Below are 27,520 nucleotides of genomic sequence, written 5' to 3' on the forward strand. Positions count from 1 at the left end.
TGAAAGGAGGGAGACAGCAGGTGAGGGGAAGGAGACAGCAGGTGAGGGGTGGGAGACAGAAGCTGAGGGAAAGGAGACAGTAGGTGAAGGGAGGGAGACAGCGGGTGAGGGGTGGGAGACAGAAGCTGAGGGGAGGGAGACAGTAGGTGAGGGGTGGAAGACAACAGGTAAGTGGAGGGACTAAGAAACAGTAGCTAGGGGGATGCAGGGGGGGGCAAAATTTAGGGTCTCTAAGGGTTCTTTTACACACAGAGATATCTGACGGATCATTTGACAAATTTTTTAAGCCAAAGCCAGGAATGAATTTAAAAAGATCTTTCCTGTATGACCTGTTCTCTGTTCATAGTCTGTTCCTGGCTTTGGCTTCAAAAATTTGTCAGATAAGGTGTGTAAAAGGGCCCTTGTGGAGAGATTTATGAGACAGATTTTTAGAGCCAAAACCAGTAACAGACTGTAAACAGAGAACAGGTCATAAAGGAAAGACTGGGATTTCTCCACCTTTCAAATGCATTACTTTCTTTGACTTCAATAATCTGTCTGTGTAAACGCACCTTAACTCTGGTGACTGGTGGGATTTTCAGCACAGATCTAGCACTTATTCAGGTGATAATTGCTGTAGGCCAGATGACCCCTTTAACATCATCATCCGTGTTCTCTAACTAAAAAAACTATTAGCCTAATTTTCCTAATTTCAGTCTTCGACTAATAGACACATGTAAACTTTTTTTTTCTTGCTTTTTTGGTGGGAAGGGGGTGAATTTTAAATTGGAGGGTTAGTGGGGCACCTTTTCAGGGTTCACTTCAGACAGCTGCAGGGCGGGATGCATCCCGGGACCTAATAATAAATAATATGACAAAACATGAAAGGAAATTTCTAACTTTTCCTCAACCATTGACTTTACAACAGGAAACACATGTCAAAACACAGCAAAACCCTGTCCTGAGGACACAGCGGGAGACCTGGGCTCTGCGGTTATTCCTAGCCAGGTCATGGATGAACCCTGTGTGAAGTGCTTAAAGCCTGTCGAGCTGCATCCCACGTGGCCTGCTTGGTAATCCCTGCATAGAGAGGCTGACCCATAACAGTGCCACAGGCTGACTTCATTCAATTAGGCGTCTCATTATCCGACAGACAGCAAACCTCACTGGTGTACACATGACACAGCTCTCCGCCGGATCCCAGAGCTTCCAGAGGACAGTATCCTGAGGAGATCTAGGACATCGGATGTTAACTCTCAGGGTAAGAGAGACGACTCCTTGCCAGTCTATTGATATCTATAACTGATAGTATCAGTGTACGTATCAGTCTGGAGTCTAGGTTGTGTCACTTTTATCAGATTGTCAAGACTAGATCCAATGCAATCCCAGCTTTAAACTATTAGAATTCTGGGAACAAATATTTCTATTCATTTTTAGCATAGTTAGAAATTTAAATTTAAAGCATACGTATTTCTAAGTAGAACGCCACTCTTGCCCATAAGGTGGGCCTAATATTGCAGCTCGGCCCCATTCACGATATAAAGGAGTTGCAGTATCAGAAATACCCATGGGAAATCATTTTGTGGTTCTGGGAAACTAGATCACTTCTGATCACAGACATCCTCTTTATTGCTCTAGTTACCCAAGACTGGAGAATGTAATAGAATGACTCAATACTGGTTTATCAAAGGTTCTGGATTACTGGAGATGTCATTTAAATAAAGGAAGCAATAATAATCCTCTACTATAACTCTACTATAATCCTCTGCTATCACTTTATAAGTAACAAGAGGACATCTTTGCTCTGCCTTTGCTTCTGCTCCTGTGGGATCCCAAATGACTATGTGTAGGAGACTTGTGTCTTACCATTAGAAGATTGGGCCATTAAGGGGGATATTGGAGATTTTGAAGGGTCCTACCTTTTTTTGCTCTCTGGCGCCCCACTTTCTCAGTCTGCCCATCCATGCAGAGGGAGCATGTTATGCAATGTTCAATAGCTGCCCAATGTAGCAGTGACATCAGTAACATCGGGTGGCTATTGGTCATTGCCCTCAACACGCTCTTGCCCCCACCTCTCATCTGCAGAAGTATCAATGCAGATGTGGAGAAGTGCAGTGCTGGATATCCCCTTTAAATAATCTATCAGCAGGAAAGCCTACCATATAATGCTAAAAAGTTGTAATAGGGCAGGAAGGCTCCATGTAACTTTATTATGCCTTTATTGAGTAACTTTAACTTTTATTATTATGCAAATGAGGATGTTCAATGAACTAAGGGTGGTCCTTTACCGCTAGTGCACCAATCTGCCAGTGCACATATTGTCTTCCCTTAAAATCCATACTGAAGGTTCCGCATGCATTTTCTCTGCACTGTGTAGATAGGATGTCTTAAAATCTCATCTACATTGCTGCAACAGAACATACTTTCTGAACCCAAATTTACTTTTCAACCGTATCAGAAAACAAAAAAAGAAAAAATCCTTTCAGTCAAGTGTACAAGAGGAACAAAGTGTCTTCAAGTGGACTCAACAATTGTAGTAATTTCTTCTCTGCCCATCACAGCCCCTTGTATGAGTAATGCCACAATTGCTGCTATTAGTGGTGCACAAAGCCAGTGAGTAATGTTGTGTCAGAGGTGACGGCTTCTGCAGCTGTGCCCACTGATACACTACTGGAGCGTGCACTCAGCCATCTTCTCCTACAATCCATAGGATTTTGTGATACTTTGAATTCCAGAGCTCCGCATACAATGGAGTGATTTATCAAAGAGGGTGAGGGACAAAAATACCAGCAAAGTGGCAGCGTTTTGCGGAGGGGCCGTATCTACAAATTCATATGTACAAGAACATATAAACCGCCTTAGTTGTTGGGCTGCTATATCCTTGCCCAGGGGTAAGCAGCAGTGATGCCTATGGGTGATGCAATAGGAGCATGACAGCAAGTTTATACATGTATTATACCGTGATATCACTTTTTCTTTCTATGCTGTGATGTTAGTGTATGCATTAAGACAGTACTGTTACATTTTCCATGCATTGTGATGTCTCTGTGTGCTTTGTGCCATGGCAGCACTGGGTATATAATCCCTTTCTTGTGACATCACTGGGTATATTATCTCTTAGCTGTGAGATTGCTTTATGCAACACCTCACTGTTGTGATACCACAATATTAGTGAATAGTGGTTGAGCAAACTTGTTAAACATATTGGCCGAACTCGAACACTTGACATCTGACTCACGGTGGCTGGAGAAGCTGGATGCAGCCCTAGGACTTCCAACTTCTCCAGCCACCGGTAAGTAGAGATGAGCGAGTACTAAAATGCTCGGGTGCTCAATACTCGAGACAAATATTTCCAGATGCTTGGGTGCTCGTTTTGAATAACGAACCCCATTGAAGTCAATGGGAAACTCGAGCAATTTTGCAGGGGACCAAAGCTCTGCACAGGGAAGGTTGCCTGAAAACCTCAGAAAATGATGGAAACAACACGGAAATGGAAAGGAAACAGCAGGGGCAGCATGCATGGACGCCTCTGGGGCTGGCTAATCGCAACATTTTACATTTCATCAAATTGACTACTGACAGCGAATTTAGGGGTAGACGTATAGAGGATGTGTGTAACTGGCATTTTTTTTTTAAGGCACCATGTGCACAGGACACAGCACAGTGAGGATAGGTATAACTGAACTACAGATCCCAGCCAGCCAAGAGAATGTCAGCAACAGGACAAATTGACTACTGACAGCTGCACTACAAGTCCAAGCCAGCAGCCAAGAGTAGCAAAAAAAAAAAATGTTTTAAAAATGTTTAGCCCTTAGAAGGACGGTTGGGTTCTTCTTGTCGTATTCCTGCCTAAACCGCACACTAATTCCCTGCCTAACACTCTCCCTGACAGACAGCAGCTCTCTCCCTAATCTCTTCCAGCCTGCGTCTGAAGCGAGCATCGCGGGACCTGATTCTTATATACCAAGGTCATCTGATCTGGCCAGCCAATCGCTGATATCGACATAATGGGGTTCCACGTGATGCTACGAGCTTCCAAAGACTTTCCTGCATGATGATTGGCTGAAAAAAAGCCGCCAAACATGCAGGAAGAGGAAGATGCCATTGTCTCGAGTATCGTGAGATGCTCGTCCAAGTAACGAGTACCATCGAGTACCCTAATACTCGAACGAGTACCAAGCTTGGACGAGCATGCTCGCTCATTTCTACCGGTAAGCAATATAATCAGAAGCTTTATGTTCTGAACCCACTAACAACTGAATGTGGCCATAGTGAGGTTTGGCCCCATGTAGTAATATGTAGTACCATAGTGTAACCCTTTAACCCAATGTCCTCTTTGCTCCTGTTTATCCACATTACACCCAAAAGTGAAGATCAGGGGACACTTCTGGTCAATGGTTTGTAATAGGTAATATGTGTGAATGTGCACAGCATTTGTAACATGTATTACACAAAACCACTATGATTATTGGGTGATGAGTCAAAGCAGCTGCCACCCAATAGGTCACCATGTTCAGTCATCAGCATGTTACATGGATGACACACCCATGTGGTCACATATTGAATATGAGGTTTTACACTTAAAATGATAGATGAACAAATGGAATTTTACCCTAAAGTTGATATTATTCCTGAATGAACATCCTGCATTTATGTCTGCATCCAAAGGAAGTAGCAATATAACACACAGGTGTATGCAATGTTCGGTATAAATATGTCAGTAACTTACCTGACCGCGCTCCAGCGTTGTCTGGCCCGGCTGGAGCGCAACGCCGTCCTCCTCGGCAGGGCCGGGTGACGTCACCAGGGGAGCCACAGGTCTCGCGTCAGTGAGCGTCGCCCGGCCGAGCAGCTGAGTGCTGTTGTACTCAAGCTGAGTGACGGATCTCTCTGCCACTCAGCCTGCAGTGCACCAGCTGCTGTGTGTCTGGATTCAGGAGGCCGGACCAATCAGCCTTTGGTCCGGGCTCCTGATCCAGTATAAAGTGTTGTCAGTGCCAGCTTCAAGTCGCTGGCTACTAGTTTATCTGATCCCAGCTCCCCCTTGTCCTTTTCCTGCATTTCCCGTCCTAACTCCTTCCGCCTGACTTATCGTGTTCTGACCTTCGCCTGACCTCCGACTTTCCTTGTGTTGCCCGACTTCGTACTGCGTTGCCTGTTTGGTTTGACCCGGCTTGTTTCACTATTCTCTATTGTGTTTTGTATGTCCGTACTGTTCTGTGTCTCACTTACGTAGCGTAGGGAACGCCTTCGTGGTTGTCCGCGACCGTTTAGGGTCGACCGAGGCAATTAGGCAGGGTCAGTGGGGGGTTCTGATTCAGGGCCCACTGTCTCTGTCCTATCTGTTCTTGCCGTTCCCTAACAAAATATTAGAATGAATAATAATAACCGTAACATACTCTTTGCAGACACTGAACATGCAGGGGATGTTGGAATATTTCAGCTCTGGAGTTTGTAGAACTCTGAATGCTGCTCTGAATCTCCGACATAGGTTTACATTGTTAGATTTGGCTGTTCCAGAGATACTGTATGGCTAGAGAGTGAATGGCACGGTTGCCACACTCTCTCCCTGGCTATTTCTCCCCATCACGGCAGGTTTCAACTGATGACATGTCAATAGTTATTTTTCATAATAGGTACTCTTTAAATGGTCGTTGTCATTTCCATAAGTTTGCACGAATCAATAGTAAAAGCAAATGTAAGAAATGTTGGAATGTACCTTATCAGACAAAATGCCTTTTTTTCTCCACTTATCTGGATTGTTTCAGCTTAATTGCATCTTGCAATTCCAGGTTGCCTGCTGTCAATGGAGTCTATGAATAGGGAAGGGGTGAGGAGTAAGAGGGGAGGGAGAGTGATTGTAAAAAACTGCAAGCAGATATGTGACTATAAAGAGAGTTTACTGTCAGTTTTAAATCCCACCACAGGGCTTGATTCCCAGCTTAGACTGCTCAGTAGTGTTCTATAATGTCCTCAATGCTGCTGTATGTTAGTGTGTACTACAGAGTTATAGGGGAGCAGGGTCCCCTCTTCGGTGTGCAGTATACATGTGGAAACCATAGCAGGTAGTCTATACTCACTTTTTTAGAAACAACAGAAAATTAGACATGGGGTCTGCTGAGGGGGAAACTGGTGATAAAAGCAAGATACAAGTTATATAATAGCCAGAAATAGTGCTATTCCTGATATATACATGCATGACAGCATATCCTAAAATGACAGGGAAACTAATAGCAACTTAGAAGACTCCAACCTGCTGCTATGTTCCTAAAGCGTACAGGATGCTGAGAAGGAAGGTCATTTTCTCACCTTGATCCTCAGTCTAATTTTTGTTAAAACGTCAATTTAATTAAAGGAGAAATCGTCCGTATCAAAAATCACACGGGTGGCAGGGGCAGGGGAGAAAATAACAATCAAGCATTGCTTACCTCTCCCCATGGCTGCAATGAGCCACGTGGCAGGCCCCGGGACACCTGCTGGAAGGCATTTTCCCCCGAGTTGTGATGCTGACATGGTGTGGGGTGAAATGCCAGTCCAGCTGATGGACAGCCTGCTCAGCCAATCAGTGACTGCAGCGCATCCTGCCCCAGTCACTGACTGGCTCAGCTGTTGGTCTATAAGCTGTGTCCAGCTCTGCAGGATATCCCAGAGCCTGGCGGGCGTCCTGGAGCAACGATCCACCGATGGAGAGGCAGAAAGAGAGGTGAGTTAGTATAGTTTGTTATGTTCCCCCTTGTCCCTGCTGTTTAAAAAAAAAATTCCTGTGCTCGGGCTTTTCCTTTAATATGGAAATTAGGCAGTTTGGTGCACTGGGGGCTGTTATTGCCTTATGGGAACATAACAGCAGGTAAGTAATGGATGTTCAGTTGTCCCTCAACTTACAAAGACCTCAAGATACAATATTTTCAGCATACAATGGTCCTTTCTGCACCATTGTAACTTGAGACCAGACTCAACATACAATGCTACAGACAGTCAGGATCTGCGGCACATTTAAATAACTAGATGATCAACCAATGAAAGTGTCCATTTTACTGGTAAAATCCCAGTATTACTGAAGTGCACTGGTTGGCTATTAGTGACTCTCTACAGTACAATATTATATGTCCTGCGATGCTCTTCACTGCTCCATCTGCTTATTTTCCTTAAAAAATAATTTAGTTTTTCTTTTTTTGGAGTTATGGATAGAGTTATGGATTGTGTTGAGGGACTACTTTATAATAAAAAGCTCTACAACTTTCTAAACCTAACATTTCTCACAGCTGAGGAGATGTTACAATTATATCCAACGGGCTCAATCTACAAGTAGCACCAATTGTTATCATTATTTCTTTTTAAAGCGCTCTTGATAATACAGGCGATGAGGGTTAACAAACAGAACAATACAAACTCAAAAGCATGTTACATGAATAAGGTAACGCAGACTGGTACATATAGATAGAGGACCCTGTCCACAAGGGCTTACGATCTACAAGTCCTTCTCTTGTCCTTACAGTTTACTACAATATACCAGCCTGGAGTCCAGTCTCTCTACTTCTCTACGATTGCCAGACTGGATAACATTGTAGCAACACATAGGTCTGCATAAGTTTTCAGTCTCCCAAAAGAATGTTTCTATTCACTGACAGCAACCAGATTGGTAAATTGAGGAAATAAGGCATAAGGTCTATCAAAAAGCTGCAGAGCCTTTTATCCCGTTTGCACTTGCTTAGTCCAAGGTGTTTTATTCCATATATTTATATCTAGAATCCTCAGACCTCACAGCCTCTTATGACTGGGAACACTGGCATAGACTGAGCTAAATTCTTTCCTTCTATCATCTCCAACTTTCTGTTCCATACCAAGGACTAAATCCTTTATAGATGACAATAAATTATATACAAGCTGCGCAGAATGGAAAGTGGGGATTGTTGTCCCTCTTTGATCAGGATGTACTCTATGAATTTGGGATTTTTCATAGGACCTTTTCCCTCCTGCCAGCTGCCAGGCTCCTTTGCAGCTTTCCAGGAGTATTTGCTCCCTGTTCTTCCTGGCATGCAAATAGCAGAGGTTAAAAAGTGGCTGAGCAGGAACGAGGCAGTTCTCCAGCATAGGTTTTTTTTTTTTTTTTTTTTTTTGGCTCAGTCAGATTTAGAGGTGTAACCCGGAGCTTTATTATGCTCTGTGCAGATTATTGAAGCCACTTGGAGGGAGGAAGAGAAACTCAGTCAGACTCCGAATCAGAGAAGCGTACACCATTCATCTGCTGTCATTTGGGGAATTTAGGCATTTTTTTTTATCCGTAAACCTCAGGATTCCCATGTATGTCGTAGCAGTGGGGAGAATTCACTGTGTTCTAGAACAAGGTAAGGCTCATTAGATTTTAGCGGAGTTCTACATAATAAGCTGAATTTGCCATTTAACTCTTTAAGGGTGCATTCACACCTACAGGATCCGCAGCAGATCTGCAGCAGATCCGCAGCAGATTTGATGGTGCAGATTTGATGCTGTGTTCAGTTATTTAAATGAAATCTTCTGCGGATCTGCTGTGGATCCGCAGCGGATCCACAGCAGAAAATAAGCTGCGGATCCGGTAAGTGTGAACGTACCCTAAAGCTGGATTACTTATTCATCAAGGTTTACCTGAAACTCTATGTCAAATCATGATGAGCTGTGTCAAATGACAAACTTAGCCATGTTACATTTGATAAATGCAGTCCTGGCACATCTGTACATTATTATTATGTGCCCTGTTAGTCCCCAGGGGGTGGTCTGAGAGACCATGGGTTCATTCATACAGGTGGTGGTGTAGATGGGATATGTCCATAGAGAACATCTGCACTGGCTGGGAGCATGTAAGCAATAATCTTTCTGCAGCTACAGTCTCTCAGTTCAGGTCTTGGGGACCATTCATCTATTGAAGCAAAGGTGAAGCCTTCAAGACTGGATTTGTTAATATTATATATGATACCATATGCATTCAGAATGCGTTCAGAACGTGGTATAAACCACGCCCCTGTTTGTATCCAATAGCTGACTGTCCCTGCTATTACGCCGCTATTGGGGAAGAAATAGAGGAGTGGTTCCCATCATGTTCGGAACGCATTCTGAACGCATATGTGGAAACACAGCTTTACAATGAAACTTCTAAGATGGGACATGATAAACAGTAATAGGGTCCTTACACTTCAGAGGTGTAAGGACCCTATTACACTAACAGATTATCTGACAGATTTTTTTGAGCCAAAGCCAGGAACAGACTATAAACAGAGAACAGGTAATAAAGAAAATAATGAGATTTCGCCTCTTTTCAAATCCATTCCTGGCTTTGGCTTAAAAAAATCTGTCAGATAATCTGTTGGTGTAATAGGGCCCTTACTCCCTTTTTATCTTTCAAACTAGCAATTTGGTATAGCCATTCTGATGAAAATAATGAAAACTGACAGCATAGGATGCCACAGCAGTGCAGTGAGTTTTGTCAGGAGCTAATTGTTTCTTTTTCTTTTTTTTTTTTGCACGGTGCTCTAGAGCCGTGATACATTGACAATACATTGAATATTGGAAGCCTGACTTATGCTGATACATGGAGGTATAGAAAGGCAGCACACTGAAACATGAGGCGCTAGAAAATTAACACACTGATATTTGGGGCTCTGGAAAGTAGATGAACGATACCTGAGGTTCTAGAAAGAAAAAAACACACGAGTTTGGGTTCTAGAAAATCAACATACTGGCATCCGGTGTTCTAGAGAAGCAACATATATGCAGATGCAATTCTAAAGAGAGCACAAAAAAAACAAAAATACACTGACATCAGTTCTAGAAAATAAGCACATCCAGGGGTTTAAGAAAAAAACCCCTAGAAAACCAATTCGCTGGTACTTGGTGTTCTAGAAAACCTGTTCAATGCCACTTGGGGTTCTAAAAAAGCAACAATTCGATTCTTAGAATTGTAGAAAACCAATTTATTGAAGTTGACATTCAGAAAACCAGCTTTGTAACGTGGTTTGAGAACGAGCAACAGTCTAATGGTATGGTCCAATAATGCAGATAGCATATTTGGATATAAACACAGCCTGCAAATGGCGGCCAATGGTTTCCCAATTTTGCTGAAAATATGTCCTACAGTTTTACAGGCAAAATCATGAAACCATTGGCCACTTCACCCGAGTGAATAATCTGCCTTGTTGAACTATACCTAAACATTGCTGAACAAACAGCATTTGAGAATCTAGAAAACCATGAAGTCTACAAATGCACATTCACACTTTACAAGCAGCACACTGCATAGAAGTAATCCTGGGATTGAGGTTCTAGAAAAGAGCACTTATCATATAATGGGTCACCACTATACTAGGATGTAATCATATATCAGCGGTGACCTTTGATGTGCTGTCCCAGACGCCGCTCGGTGTCATTAAACCTGTTGATCAGGTACCTGGAGATAAATAGTGGCGTTAGGAGGAGGAGGATATTCATATTCGCTGTATGGTCGGCTAATGTGGCATCCTGCTGATCCATCTCTATATGCAGCCTGGAAAATTGCCCCATTTGACTGTGTTCTGTGAGACATTTAATGCTGGTACTGAAAGCTGCTTATCCTGACAGTTCTCTGTACTGATCATTGCTGTTTATTCTGTTACCGAGGTGTACTACCAAAGTGCACTGCCATACCCTGCCAGGGACATATTATTGGCCTTTTTTCTTAACCTTTGACCAAGCTTTTCATTTCATGATTGTTTTCTATAAATGGAAATGTCCTCATGAACCTTTGGCACTAGAAACACATGCTTTTAAGTATACGTCCTTATACCTATGGGTGGGGAGTGTCAAGGACCCCTTCTAGCTCAGCAAGACCTCACACAGTCTTTGTGCTCAATCATCTTTCCATACTAGTGCTGGAGATTTCGAATATGCTCATACAAGGTGGATACACTGCAGATTCACTGCAGGCTTCATGTTCTGCATATGTAATTTTGATTTCAGAATCTGCAACAAATTCTGTCGTGTGAACAGAAGAAAGATCTTGTCATTATGTTAATTCAGGGTTATTCTGTTTAAAAATAAGATAGCTTTGGGGAAACTATTTTCTCTACATCTAGAGAAAATAAAGTTTCACCATTATCTTACGTAGGGATTCTTTGCTGTAAGGGCAGTGAGGCTACAGAACATTCTAGCACACAGTGTTGTGATGGTTGATTTATTAAACACATTCAAGAGGGTCCTGGATGCCTATGTTGAATAATATATTACATTATATGATTACTAGATTTATGGAGGTGGTGGGGCGGTGATCCAGGGATTTATTGTAACTGCTATATTTGGTGTCAGGAAGGAGGTTCCATATGGCATTCTGTGGCATCCCAGCTAGTCCCATACATGCCAATCAATGTGGTGACCTGGCCGGCCAAAGAAGTGTTGCCATCTGGAAAGCATTATCACCCCCCCCCCCCAAAAAAAAAAAAAGATATATATCACTGAGCTGTGTCAACAAAGAAAGATTCTTAGGAGGTTTCATAACGACTGGATTCATCGCCTTTATAGCTTTGTGTTCAGCACCAGGGACAACACATTGAACATGTTATATAGCTGTATAGGGAACGTTCTTGGTTGTTGTTGCAACTTTCTGTGTTGATATATTTTGATATTGCAGCTTTTATTGCCACATTTGATTTCTGAGACAATCCAGAAATTCTTTGATACACTACATGACCAGTCTTCCTTGATACACTACATGACCAGTCTTCTTTTATACACTACTTGACCACCTTCCCACTGAAAAAAAAACTTGCCTTTGATCAAATATGGTGGTTTTCAATATGGTGGACATGTTCCAGACATAGCCAAAAAGATAGGACCCATCACCCATTACTTGCTAGGGAATTAAAGGGTATCCTGAATTTTTTGCCTTACTCCATGGGGGAGATTTATCAAACTGGTGAAAAGTAGAATTGGCTCAGTTGCCCCTAGCAACCAATCAGATTCCACCTTTCATTCCTCACAGATTTCTTGGAGAATGAATGGTGGAATCTGATTGGTTGCTAGGGGTAACTAAGACAATTCTACTTTACACCAGTTTGATAAATCTCCCCCTTTGTGTTTATATATATATATATATATATATATATATATATATATATATATATATATAGGCTATGTTCTCACACACCGTGAAAATGATGGCTGTTTTTATTGGACAGCCTTTACTTAATGACAAATAACATCTGTGTTGTTTAAATGATGGCCGTCCAATAAAAACTACGGTCATTTTGACAGTGTGTGAACCTATCCATAATAAAGCATTGTCCTTATGGACATATGATGTCACAGAGGTGGAGCCCCACTCAGGCCTCCCTTGACTAAGGCTATGTTTCCACTATAGGACAGCGTAAAACAATGTCTGTCTGTTGATAATGATGTTTGCAAATTATGACCATGATCATTGTTTGCGGCCATCATTATCAATAGACGGTCATCTTTTTCTGATAAAATCCTGTAGTGGGAACATAGCTTTAAGCTGTTTTCCCACATACATGTTTGGATTATTGGAAGCATCATGCAGATATTGGGGAGAGAACTGTTGGCATGTTTTCCCATAGCATTTGGATCACGTCTGAAAAGAGCTTCTCCCAGTTCGGGAGGACTTGATCTGATCATTATATTACATGATAATACTAATATACTTGGCTTCAAGCAGCTCATCATGACAGGATGACATTGGTTTTTCATGGGTCCATGACACATAACTAAGGAATAGTCTAGTTATTTGATTCCACCCACCACCTTACCTCCCCATTCCCCTATAATAACAACACACAAGCAACTGTTAGGAGAAAAGGCCACAGCAGCCCCCATTTACTTAGTTTTATATAAACATATAAATAACCATTAAATAGAACTTTATTGTAAACAGTTACATCACACAATTATACCTAAGGGTTATTGCACAACTTCTACCCTTGTAGGAGCGGTCCCTGAAGGCATACCAAACTTTTTCCACCAATTGCTTAAGCCGCCATCTCAGTTTTACCTTTAGCCGAGATCACCTGGCCCAAAGGCATCTTATTGGGAGATCTCCACCCACCCCCAGGGACCCTGCCCACGAGGACCAAACTGTGACTGAGCCACAAACCATTTGAAATAAGAGGGTCACACTAGGAGAAAGGTATAATTCCTCCCTTATCAGCAATGAACTAATTGCAACACCTTCAAAACCCCTCCCACTGTGACAACATACCATCCCACCCAACCCCAAGGCCACAACAAAACACCCATCTCTCTCCACCACTGATATTTGTATATAGGGATGGAGGACCTTGTTGCGCACTGATCCTTCCTGTTTTCCACCCTCTCTTATACACTCCTCCCCTGACAGACTCCTCCCATTCCTTTCCTGCCTGAGACTTATTTCTTTATTGCCTTCTTTATTCCCTTCTGCATCATCCCCTTGTCATGTGTTCCCTTCACTATCCTGCGGTTCATTACAGGGCTTACTTTATGGCCACTTCCCCACATTGCGGTCAAAATGATGGCCCAATTTGGTTACCAACAACTGCACGATCCTGCTGATAATCCCAATATTATTGTGCGGCCATGGTTTTGGCCACATTTTGTATAGCAAATGTGGGAATGCAGCCTAAGGCCGTGTTCACACTACATATGACACCTGCTGTTCTGTGACCCAGCCTTGTCACAGAACAGCCAGTGACAGTGCAGTACTGGACGGATAAACTTCTTTTCTGATGAATTGGGATGCGGGCGCATTTGTGTGTGCCCGCATCTCAATTCACCATTGCACACAATAGGAAGTGCGGCTAGAGCCGCACTCTCCATTGTGGGAAATGACATTTTTGTGCGGCTGCTATTCAATGAATAGCGGCCGCACAAAACTGACATATCAGTTTTCACTGCAGTTGCTAGGGATCCAGGCTGCAGTGTATACTATGTGTATACACTCCGGCCGGGATTCCATTGGCTGGAAGCACAACGTAAAAAATTAATTAATTATGGCCGTTGTTGCAAATTGCACCAACGGTCGTGATTAATTGATAATTTACATTGTGTGAACGTAGCCTAAGGCATTATTGATAGTCAATATGTGAACACAACCTCAAAGAATGACAGATCTGTCAATGGAAGCTTGATGGTAGTTTCCAGTTTTCTAATATACATTTCTAAGCAAAAAAAAAAAAGTGAGTGAATGGTGAATAGGTGATGTCGGCGTGTTACAAGGACACCTTTCAAGCTCTGAATGGTAGAGCTTTACTTCTGCTGAGATTTCCTGTATCCTCTGATTAGAAGCAGATGAGCCCGGAGGCCTCTATATGGTGCTTTTTTGAGTAATGATATCACACGTAGCTTTAGCCATCCAATCCAATTATTGTCACTGTGTTAGGGGAAGTGGCTTTAGCTTAGTTCAGCAGAGAGTTGTCTGTAATTATTATGGGAACACAGCAGAGTCGGTGCAGTCTAATGTCATCTCAGCCTCAGGAAACGTGTGAATAAACATTACAGCATTGCATAAACACCACTCTCCAACATCAAACTGCAGTTCTCCTCAAGCAGGAGGATGAAGAAGTCAAGGTAACAATGGGAGCCCTTTATATTCCTGATTGCTTTTAACCGGATCAGGTTTATTCTCCTCTCTGAAAAGTTATTTGAAGAGATTTATAAATAGATCATAACTTTGAAGCGCTATTGTTGTCAGCACCTTAGGGCGGCGATTTTTGGGCAGATCCCATAGTGCTCAGAATATTATCAACTTTCGATCATTTCACTTGATAGAGCAGCACTTTGTGCTTCAGAGCTGCTCTTCTTAAGGAATCTGGCAGGAAGTTGTAACTTGCAAATATACATAAATGTAACCCTTTCTTCCTCTAGTTGCTCCAAGTTCTTTGGAACCTGGCAGGGAAGAATGGGGTGACTAAATTATTCAGAATATCCCTTTAATATGACACAGTAGCATACAGTAGGGGAAGCCAATGGAATGTAAATAAGTGGTTTACAATAAGTGGATCCATGCATCAGGTCAAATGACATCTCAAAGCAAATACACACCAGCCGCAGCCCTATAATTACACTACTCACATTCTACACATCAGGTTTGTCAGTAGGTCTTACATGCCACTACAGCTTGCAATCTGATTTCTGTATGCCAATACATAACGGCCCTATTACAGGGAAAGATTATTGTGCAAAAATTTTTTATATTGTTCAAATTTATATGATAATTTTTCGGCGAGTATGCAGAAAACAATAAACAATCGTGTCTTTTAAGCTGTCCATAAAATCATTGTTAATTGTATATTAATTGTTTGCAAATCTTTCGGTGTGTACACATCATTCATTTGTTCTTACGATCGCCCATATTCGAAATTATGATCGTAATTAACAACTATCGTTCAGTTTATTATGGTGAATAATTTGGGGGTGTTCACAGAAGCGCTGATTGGCAATTGTTTATCTTTAATTCGAGAGAACAAAAAATGGCTTTGTCTAATAGGACCTTAAGGCCGAGTTCACAAGCTGTAAGACAGCATCCGTTCTGTGACACGGCCATGTCACAGAAAGGCAGTTGTCTGTGAGGTTCACCCTGGCCGGTACTGCAGTACTGGCCAGATGAACTTCATTTCTTTTGAATTGGAATGCTGGCACATTCAGGGCACCAACATGCCTATTAACCATTGCAGACAATGTAAAGTCCGACCAGAGCTGCACTTTACATTGTCTGCATTGTCAACTTCGTGTGGCCGCTATTCAACAAATAGTGGCAGCACAAAATCAGTTTTGAGGGCAACCGCATGGAATCCCAGCTGGAGTGTATACAGTGTCTATACACTCTGTCCGGGATTACATAGAACACAATGTCATTAGACATTTTCAATAAATAGTGGCCGGTGTTGCAAACTGCAACAACAGACGTTATTTATTGAAAGAATACGTTGTGTAAATGTGGCCTAAGGTTGTATTTGTGAATGCCTATTGCCAGGAGTAATAGCAAGTGATGATTACTCCCTTCCCATTGTGAGGGTTCTTATGTATGGAGCAGAACAGGAGAGATCACACATCATGTATGCCCAATATAGTTACACATGGGTCTTATGTTAAACACCACACCTCTCACCCATGCCGCTGTATGGCGGCCTCAAAGATTTATGCCAGAAAGCTGATGTAGACTTATTCTTCAATTTCTTTGGAGAGGCGATAAATGCCCCCTTTGCACCATTTTGCACCCCATTTGGCAAATATGGTGTAGACCCAGCGGAAAGGGCAGTGCTTGCACAAATACTTTGTGCATTCGTATCTCTTAGCCTTTTTTAGAGAAATTCTAAAGTCTATATTCCACCTTGGTACTGGTAAATATACAGGGCTTTTTTCAGGTACCACCCTAGTTCATGGACCATGCCTGCAATTGCAAATCAGTGTCATGTAATTGGCCAGCACTACTAGACATAACCATGAACAATAGTGAGGTGGTGTCGCGAGAAAAAAAAAAAATAGGCCCATCTGTGTTACTCTGCATTTTTCCTTTAATATCAAAGGGACATAATAAATACTAGGTTTGCAAAGTCAGAACTCTTATACTCACTTATAAACTATTTCATAGCTCCCACTTCAAACACCCTTCAAGATCAAGCCCAGACAAGAATGGGCACTAAAGCTAATGGAATGTGTCACTACGGTGAGTGCGGTGCGGGGCCTGCTCAAACCCACATGCTGGCAGGTTCCAGCTCACACACAGTAAACACTATGTGGAGGAGTAGCATGAATAATAACATATCTTACTCATGTGTCAGGTGCAGGTACCAGATGTTCTGTGTAAGAAGCTCCTATCATCCTCAGTCTACACAAACAATACACAAACCTCACCTTTAAATTATAAGTCCTTTGTAAGCCGGTGGGTCTGTGGGTCCTGCTTGGCAAACCAGTGGCCCTTTCTAGCTATAGATTTCCCCACAGTGGGCGCTATAGGGGAAATGTAGCATTACCTTCAGTTTCACCAGGCAGATGGTTTTCTGCACAATGGGGGAGCCCTTCTGGTGTAATAGGGTGAATGAAGAGCTACATGCTGTGCCTGGTATTGCAGCATAAAAGGGTTATCAGGTAGCAAAAAGTTTCTATATCACTGTGGGTGGCAAAAAAATAAAGTCTTACTCACCTACCTCGCTCCAGGGCAGTTTCTTCTGTGATTTCTTCTGCTCCCCCACTTACCTCTCTGCTTCAGTCAGTGAGTTCATCTCTGAAGTAGAAAGAAGAGTGATAAGCGAGGACCGAGTCAAACTGGGAGCTGTGGGAGGCCTTGAGAAGTGAGTATTACTTCTTGATTATCATGCCTTACAATTGTCTTGCTACCCAGATAACCTCTTTGAGGGTACGTGCACACTACGGAATTCTTTGGGTGGAATTCGCCAGAAAATATCATTGAGTCTATGGAACGGGTGGAAGTTCAAGTGGAGACCGTCTGGCAGAATACGCTTAAAGTCTCAGCAGAAATCCCGTAGTGTGCACGCACCCTAAAGTCCATTTTACATGGGGAATTTATCAGTCAAACAGCCTGATTATTTCCCCATAGACCCAGCAATCAGTTAAGGAATGAGCAATGGCTTGTTCATTGGCTGATCGCTGTGATTGTGTGGCCTTATTGTGGTCGGCCACATATTTCTCTCCGTAAACAGGGGATGTGCAGCCAACAGTGATGTAAGTGGCCAGATGATCATTGAGCTCTGTAGCACTATTCAGTACTCATATTGGGAATGTGTCCGGCCATTCAAAAGGACCCTTGACCACACACAGAAGCACAACTGATGGGCATTGGTGGCACTATTTCTGAAAGAAAGCAGTCGTGTTGTTCTACTTCTGTCCCCTTTAAGTGATTAGAATTAATTTCTTACTGTCTGCCACGTTATTATGTGTTGCAATGCCATGCAATGTGAATAGGGTGGTAGAAACTCTGAGCCAAATGCCCCCATGCCCCCCGCTGTACTCAGGTCCAGGGCTGCCTTTCTTACCTTGGTCATGTTGTTCCTTACATAATGATAGGCTAAGCAAATATTAATTCAGTCCAGTGATGAAATTCTTCACTGTATATAAGCATGAGATATACGTTAATCTCTTGGCAGGTACAAAATATTAATTAGTAAGTGTGATGTCTGGTCTCAGACAGCGCATGGTGTAAGAATTGACTAATGCTCACTTAGACAGGGTGGGGGCATATTACACTCCCTAGCCGTACTCTCTTCCAGCCTATTAAATTGCACACCCATAACATGTATATTCCTTGATTATGAGATGTAATTGTTTTGTGGTAAGGTGTGAGTATATAGCTATTTGTGTTTATGCCATTGAAGCTTTTTTTATTTTATGAGACGGCACAAGGGACCTGATCAGAACAAACAAATTAATAAGGGAAGTCTCTGTTGTGAGCAGGTCACATGGGATTACTTGATCTGCTGCGAAACTGGGCATACTTAATTCTCTGGTTCTCCACAATGCATGTGCTTGTACACTTGTAATATTGTAATCGTGATGTCACTACCAATCTATTTAGTGGTTCCCAGGCACACACATATTGTAATCCCAGATTAACCACATAGCAGTCAGCTGCCCAAAGACTGAAACCGCCTGGGTCATGGCACTAAGCTGGAAAATACTTTAAGAACAATTTCATCAAATAACTTGAATTTTATTGGCTCCTATTCAAATCTGAAGCCCGGGTCCCCCAAATAGTACATGCCATATAAAGTACTGATCGCCTCAATCAGGGACCTTACAGACTCCACAACTCACTAAGGGGCCCTATTACACGGGACGATTATGGTGTGAAAAATTGCTATATCGTTCGAATTTAAAGGATAATTGTTCTACGTAATTGCAGTCAAGGATTGAAAAATCGTTTTTGTGTCATTGATCGTTGATTTAGATCTGAACCTAAAATCATTGTTAATCGTTCGCTGTAATTCCACATTTGTTTACTCAAGTTCCGCATTTTTTTCCACTAATCGTTTAGTGTCATTGCACATTGTTCATTGTTTTGCTGGCATCAGATGGAGTAAGTGATCGTAGGAATGATCTCGGTAATGATCATGGTAACAATCATAACGAACGACTCGTTCTGGGTAATATAGTGAATGATATGGTGGTCTCGTTTGCGATCATTTATCATTAGTCGTTAATCGTTCAAAATTGTTTTGTGTAATAGGACTCTAAGATTCCAGGGTTGGTGTACGCAACTTCTGTACCCTCTACAGTTATGCCCCCCACCCCTCTTCTGATTTCACCCACATAGGGGGAGATTTATGAAAGGGTGTAAATATACACCTGGTGTAAACTGCCCACAGCAGCCAATCACAGCTCAGCTTTCAGCTCTGGTAGAAGATAAGAGGAGCTGTGATTGGTTGCTGTGGGCAGTTTACACCAGGTGTATATTTACATCCTTTCATAAATCTCCCCCATAGAATCCATAAATATGATCTGCCCCAATGTATACTTAGGGTACTAGGGGCAATTTTTTATTTTTATTTTTTAACCGAAGTATTTAGTATTTAAGCGAAGTAGTATCTTCCTTTTCCACTGTGTTCACACCGGGCATTCCTGTTTTACTATAAGTTTTCTGTTTTGATGATGTCCCATGTGTCTCATTGAGTTCACAAGGGAATGCTGGGTGATTAATGAACGGCAGAGGTATCTAAGAAACCCTGACAAGAATTTTTGACAACTTGATCAAAAAGGACGACTCAAGGACTGTTTTGTATAGGATTTTTCCTCTCAGACTCACATGACTCAGTGACTCCCATGCATAGCAGTGCCTCTTGTTTATTTAGTACTGTCTGTCGGAGGTGAAGTCCCAACACTCTTCACTGCCTAGGTATAAATATTACATGTCTCTGGTTACACTGCAGGGACACAAGATCCCCCCGCCCCCCCATAGATCATTGTATGTGATGCAGACCACAAGCTTTCAGATACACAAGGGAAAGTCTATATGGTACCTGCAGGCCTGTATTCTAGGTGGCGGTCTGTGACCCTCATAATGTGTGGGAAAATGTCCTTGTTTTGTAATGGATGCTGCTACTTCCTACTGAACACCATGTAATATATCTGCATGATATTCATATACTTACTTTTACAAAGCCAGGACAGATTTAGGGGGAATAGGCAGTCCCCTAGGGTGCCAGGTGAGCGGGGTTGAGGGATAAGTTGTAGCATCTCTTATTGGAATCTCTTATTATAAGAGGTCGCTGCTTGCTGCAGATATGAAAAAATTCATCATAGGCTCCCAAGCCGAGTGTCCCTTGGCAGGTGTCAATGGCCCACAAGACCCTCCACAAAGCCCATACTGACATGGGGCCTTAATATGTAGAGAAAAGGCTCTATAATTCATTGTGGTTATTGTATGTTTCCACTCTCTCACAAATCCTTTATCTGGCACAGGTCTGTGATACAGAAGAAACCATTGATTTAAAGGGGTTGTCCAGCAAAAATCTTTTTCTTTCAAATCAACTGGTGTCAGAAAGTTATATAGATTTGTAATTTACTTCTATTTAAAAATCTCAAGTCTTCCCATACTTATCATGTCCTGCAGAAAATGTTGTTTTCTTTTCAGTCAGACACAGTGCTCTCTGCTGATATCTCTGGCCGAGACAGGAACTGTCCAGAGCAGGAAAGGTTTTCTATGGGGATTTGCTACTACTCTATACCATTCCTGTCTCGGCCAGAGATGTGAGCAAAGTGCAATATGGCAGACTAAAAAGAAAATATTTTCTGCATGACATACAGCAGCTGATAAGTACTGGAAGACTTGAGATTTTTAAATAGAAGTAAATTACAAATCTATATAACTGTTTGAAACCAGTTGATTTGAAAGAAAAAGATTTTCACTGGACAACCCCTTTAAGGTGAACCTGTGCTGGAGTGCTGCATTATCAGTAGTATTTTACATTTCATTATGTCTATTGTTTTTGTTGTGTAATCACAGTTGAAAATATTCTTTATGGCCAAATAAAACTTACTAGTGATTATAGTGCACTGTCTGTGTTGTACTGGCCCAGTTATAGTTACTACACCTGTGTGTGAATCAGGTCAGAGAAATCTGCAATGTATGACAAGCCATTATGTGGCTGGCCTGGGATCACAAGTGCAGAGGCTGCTAATTTCCATGACGGGCTCATCAATATTTTTAGCAATGATAGATCTGTTGGTATTTTTTGTGGTTAACCTAGCTGGAACCTGTGTCAGTAATTTTTAATGAGTTAGGGTAATGCAATCTTCTTTCTGGGCACGCAGTACCCTGGCAGTGTGCTGACAAATGGCACAAAGCATTAATCCTAATGTGATTCAGGCCTGCATGGCCTTTTATTACCATGAAACTGCTAATGTAAGATATTAGAGAGGTCCAGTGAAAATTTTTATTAAATTATTGTATTGTAAAGTATTCTGCTTTGAGAATATCATAATATAATATGTAAAAGTTAACTGCTTAGCTCCCGACACGATGCTTACCTGCCTGCGTTCCCCCGACACACTCCTGCATGCTTCTCCAGATCCCCGTACACTGACAGCCTGCTCAGCCAATCACTGCGCTGTCCCACCCCAGCCAATGATTGGCTGAGCGGGGACCCAGAGAAGCATGCAGGATTGCACTGGTGGAACGTGGACAGGTAAGCATCATGTCAGGAGCTAATTAGTTAACGTTTACAAGTCTACGGCACGATACTTTCTCACAGCTGAATGAAAAAAAGATGTGTGAGCCTTCAGTCAATGAAGTAATGCAGTAATAAACTAGCTAAGTCACATGTGCTGGTGTAAATGGCTCAATCTAAATCATCAATAGGGCTGCAGCTTATTGCAACTCCCACTAGTTGCCCCGATGGCTAATGGGCACAGTTATACTGCAATATACCTCCCTTATCAATATTCCTGAGTACATCCAGGACTCTAGGAAAGCTAACTGACAAGTACTATGAGTACTGATAGGTGATTAGATCACCCAACTCTCCCAGAAGCTGAGCAGAACTTTACAAATGACTCAAGGACAAGTAATATGTCCTGTGACCTTTCTGCTACTTGGCACAAATACAGTTATAGGTTCCAAGAGCCAAAGAGTGGAACGTAGGATCTAATACTCCTACAGAATTGGAACGTTCAGGTTTACATAAAAATGTAGCATGAAGTTATTTTTGTATAATGGATAGCGCAGTCTCTTGGATTCTTATAGATGTTTACTAAATGTTAATATGATACTGTCTCTAAAAGGCTCATCCTAATAAAGATATAAATGATTTAAAAAACTGACTTACTGGTAGTAGTTTGTGACAATATATAATATCTTATATCTGTTAGAAGGACTCCTCTATTATCTGTCAGTAAGAGTTCAGTTCCGCTACAACTTCACCACAGGAGAAATTAAGCATTATATAGTTGGTGTCCATCAAAGTCAGGGGGGTCCTCCAGGGATTAAACTCCGCTCTGTTTAGGGGTTGGTCACTTTATAGTAAATTTAATCACATTTCTCTATAATTAGAGGTCTTCACTGTACCCACTGACAGTTACTCGCTGTGTGACCCATAGTGCTGATATAAGAAGTCGGAAATCGTCCTGAACCCGTCCATAATATGGCCCTGCATGGAGCAGCACATGGCCTTGTTCTTCCCTTGGTGTCCTCCATAATCATATACAGGCTCAGTGGTTACATGCTTCTCCGTGCTGGGCCATATTATGGATGTTATCACCATTTGGCACACAGAGCAGGGCAGCAGATTATGTTAACCCCTTTAACTCAGAATAGCCTAAATGGGTCTTGAAAAATTTTTGCCATCATGCAGCCAAAAATGACATGATTTTTACTATAATTATTAGATTGGTTGCAGGGATGAAGTAGTTTTACTAACAAAACCATTCAACTATTAATACAGGAGCTCCCACACAGAGCTCAGATGGAACAGTCAGGAGGAAGCCTGTGGGATGGCTGAGGATTGTAGTCCATTGGCTGTACGCATTGACAGGGTCAGGCACTGTGGTAACATAAACCTTGCCGTTTCTTTAGTGAAGAGCAGCAGTATTATCCACAATGGAGGCACAGTTCTTGATCAATACAACAGGCAAGCTTTTAGCTGGAGGATGGTAACCCAAGGTGTTAGTGATTCTAGGGTACCTGAAGACCCCTCATGTCAATAGTCTTTGTCTTTCCTGGAGCAGGCAGTAACTGAATCACATAAGAGCTCAGAGGTGGTATCTCATATCCACTTGTCTATCAGGTACTCCAATTCCCATCAATGAGGTGTGAAACCGAATACCCCTTAATTCTAAGGGGGGGAAGGGGGGGGGTCGGAAATTTAGTAAACAACCAGGTGGTGGCAGTAGTAGTATCCAATCAGATTGTTACAATTTTACTTTCTCTTTTCTCTCTCTCTCTCTCTCTCTCTCTCTCTCTCTCTCTCTCTCTCTCTTTCTATATATATATATATATATATATATATATATATATATATATATATATCCTGTTAGTCAGATTTTTAAGCAGAAATCTGATTCTATTTAAGGATAGGAACTGTCAAACTCTTTGGTTTTTGCAACATTCGCCGAACCTGACCGCTCTGCATTTGATTCCCTGTGGCTGCAGAGGTTGGATGCCACCCTAGGGCTGCCAGGAAAACATGGCTACAGCGTATGGCACATGAAGCCTATGCAAAGAAGACAAATTATTTGCACAAAGTAAACACAGTCTTGTTACACTGTTTATGTCAGTAAAATAAATAGTAGGGGCCGTGTATATTTTTCTTTCAAGTGAAAGTTATTCTTTGACAGGACAGATATGTTTCCTTTCTGGGACTGGAAGAAAAAAAGTGAACCTGAGTTTGATGGGTCCAGCCAAATATCACGAATCATCTCAGGGCTGAAATATTATGTATCCACTGCCCTCATTTATCGGGGTGAGATATGATTTGTATTATTCCAAAAGTAGTGTGGAGCTTATTTTGAAAAAAAATAAAATAATAATTCAATTTTCATTGACAGTTGTTCATTCAAAATCATTCCTCTTCTTACAACAATGCAAATTATATATATATATATATATATATATATATATATATATATATATACTGTAAAGTGGATTTCTACTACATCCCTATATGTTTACAGTATAAGCACTCCACTATATTGAGCTGAAAACATCTAGGAGCAGCGGACTACAATTCCCATGATCCCTTGCCTCCCAATAAGGAAGGATTGCATCCAGATCCATGAAGCTGGGCTCTTCTAGCTAGGTCTCAGCATCCCAGTCAGCTGTAGGCAGAAGGATGCTGTGCAGAATGAACTGCAGGGACATTGCCAAGGTGAGCTCATCATCATCATCAGCATGGGGAAGGCCATGCAGCACAGAACATGTGCCCAGCACAGAGGATGACTGCATGCTGAAGGCTGCACTCTAAGCCTATAACCTTTGCCAGCTCTGCAGACATGTAAGTGTCCATAGATCACATCACATCCTGATTGTTACGGAGTATTTAATAACGTTTTGCATGAAACATGTACATATCCCTGTTCTGTATGTACATAAGTAATGATTTATATAATTATATATGATCTATACATCTCCATAGAGACAAGCGTCATGCAGGTTGCAGAATGGATATAAGTAAAGGCAGATGTGAGATTGTTATTACATTGAATATTAACCCATCCAGTGCCAGGAGCTGCATTGCTTTCTGCAGAGCTGCACATTTTCTGCAGTCGCCCAGCACAGAATCCGTCTATTGCGGCTTAGCAGTCAGGTAATGCAGTATAATCTGATGGCTGGCTCATAATGTAAGGGACAGCACGTGAAAGAACAGCAGATCACGCTGTCAGTACAGCAAATGCTAGGTGGGTGATGTGGCATGTTTAAGGGGATCTGACACTGAGCACCCTGCCGGCAATCCAATCCTATGTGGCGTGCAGTATGTTGTGTCAGATCGGTGTGTGAGGACATGGTATGACATAGGGATCTTTATTTTGTGTATGTACTTTATCATCAGGCCATATACACAGTATAGACATTAAACGCCTGTTATCACCTTTTAATGATGGAATAATCTGTCATTAGTTTTCCTATGTTAGCAGAGGTTTATTGTGATCTGAGTAAAGGGGCCTCGTTTTTTAGAATGGGCTGTGTCTGGTATTACAGAAATTAACTGAGGAGGATCTGTAATACCAGACACAGCCAATGCACAAGAGTGGCGCTTTTATACAGTATCTCATCCATTCCCATCCAGACCTAATACAATACTTTATAGTTTAGCATAATACAGACACATGACAGCTGTCGGTTTAGATCATAAGACCCAGGGTGAACTGGGACTTGAGGACATATGTTTATTATCGTGTCAGGACCTCGGCCTACCAGAAGTCCCTCCTGACCTCCGGGCAAATCCTACCCAACTCCCATTAGGTTGTAATGCGGATATGTTTTGCATAGTTGTACTGTACCTCATGAGCATTCTGGGGTTAAATATTCAGTGCTGATGACCCCTGTACTGATGACCTGTATTCTTATTCTTTGGAGACTTGAAACACATTGGACAAGGCTTGTGGTTAATCATGAGAATATTACAAATGAAGTGTGCAGTGGTCATGTCATGCTAAATGTATAACACATGGAAATGGCAGAGTGTAATTCATTCTGGTGTGGTTCAGGCTGGTCAATATGCTATAAATCTCCATGCCCTTGTTGGTTTGGTCATCCTGCTAATCCGACACAAATTGAATATCTGAAATTTCTTGTCCTTAGAATTTTTTAAAATCAGTTCAACGTTGAGATTATTGTAAAAATGAGGAAGGAGATGCAGAGGGAGGTGTTTCTTCTTTTCTGTGGTGGAGTTGCAGGGAAATTGAAGGGTTATTCCCATATGAAATATTATAGTTAATCTTATTGGATTAACTTATTTTTGCATATACATTCATATAGCAAACTTGTCTCCTCCAAATTATCGACCATCACCCTACTTTAAAAGCTGGTATATATATATATATATATATATATATATATATATATATATATATATACATATATATATAGATGTATACAGATATACAGTAGAGGGCAACATGGGGGATCATTTAAAGTTGGGATGTAAGTGACTTTTTCAATTTGTCTCTTTTTCTGGTTGTCAAGAAACCACAGGGCTTTTTATTATACATTTTGTAAGGTTTAATGTAGTTTTATGTAATAGAATTGGTACCTCTTAATGGAAGACCTTCCTAGGGACAGGAGTAGGACACTAACATTGCAGCCACTTTAACAACAATGGGTGAAGGATGACACAGGCTTAATGATCAGAAGAAGATCCACCAGGCCCCATGTATGACAACTGAGAAATCCAAGAAAATCGAAGTTCCCCAGTATTAAAGCTGAGCTCTGATTGGTTATTTTTTGCAAGAAATACACTTCTTTTCAGAAGGAAATTTGATCAATCTTTAGTTTTTTTGTGCTTTTTTTTCTGGCGTACAACATCTTTGTATTATAAGAAGAGCGCCACAACTTGATATTCCCCTCTTTAAAGAGTGCCTTACAGGCCACGTCATACCTGCCATTAAATATTTCAATGTTGTTTTTTCTAGAATTCCAGATCTGTGAGCAAAAACAACATATGGCATTTCCTACATGCCATACACTAGAGTTTGAAAACCTATACTCAATGACAGCTGGTGAGTCTGTAGCTACAGTAGTTAACATGCACAGAATATCCAAAGAGTAGCTTTGGACCCTCACCCACCAGGCAAAAGGCCTAGGTATCCCCATATGTAACTACTTCATGCCATATATGATAACAATATACACAGATTAGCTATAACAATAAATCAATTGAGAAAAACACATAAAGGGAGATTTATTAATTAAGCTGTGCACCCGTTTACCCCTCCAGATTAAGTCTTAATGAATCCGGCAGGACCGGCACCTGTTGCAGATCAGGTGCAGAAATGTACACCTGCTTGGGTGTATGTAGGTGCAGAGAAGGCCATGCCTCCTCCTCTTTTGCAACTCCCTGTCCGCTCACCAGGTGTTCGAGGCTTACGCCTGACATATACTGTACCATGCAAAAGGCAAAAATCTGCCACTTTTCAGTGGCGTTGATAACTGTGCCCCATATTGTATTGGTCCCCCTCATGCTGCTAAATTAGCTCTGATCCATTGAGACAAGGACTCCACATGACCTCTGAAGGTGTCCTGTGGTATCTGGTACCACCATGTTGGACGCAAATCCTTATCATTTGTTTAGTGTAGCTTTCATGGATCAGACTTGTTTTTCCAGCATAGATGTTCAATCAGATTCAGACCTGGGGACTTTGGAGGCCAAGTCAACACCTTGAACTTTTTATTAAATTTCTTGCCCTCCAGCTGGTGCGAAACTACAATTCCCATCATGCCTTGACACACTTTGAGTATAGTTTTGCAACAGTTGGAGGCCTCAGGTTGTGCCTTAAACCATCCCTGAATAATTCTTGCAGGTTGTGCATTATATTGATGAAAGAGGCGACCATGATTTGGAGATGCTACTGCTATGTAGTATATGAAGTGGGTCATAGT

The 27,520-nt window shown here is 41.7% G+C and overlaps 1 protein-coding gene across 2 annotated transcripts in view; it reads left to right on the forward strand.

The window, feature by feature from the left end:
* The first annotated feature begins 929 nt into the window (after nucleotides 1-929).
* The window catches only part of PRRT3 (proline rich transmembrane protein 3), a 60,046-nt gene continuing 33,455 nt past the window's right edge, over nucleotides 930-27,520 (forward strand). Inside the window, exon 1 of one of the 2 annotated variants that reach the window (XM_069966815.1) lies at nucleotides 930-1,240. The gene's annotated coding sequence lies outside the window, so the exon portion shown is untranslated. Of the gene's footprint in view, nucleotides 1,241-8,175; nucleotides 8,325-27,520 lie in introns of those variants that run through there. The other variant, XM_069966814.1, reaches the window with a different exon arrangement.

This window comes from Dendropsophus ebraccatus, chromosome 4, assembly GCF_027789765.1.
Source record: "Dendropsophus ebraccatus isolate aDenEbr1 chromosome 4, aDenEbr1.pat, whole genome shotgun sequence".
NCBI lineage: Eukaryota > Metazoa > Chordata > Amphibia > Anura > Hylidae > Dendropsophus > Dendropsophus ebraccatus.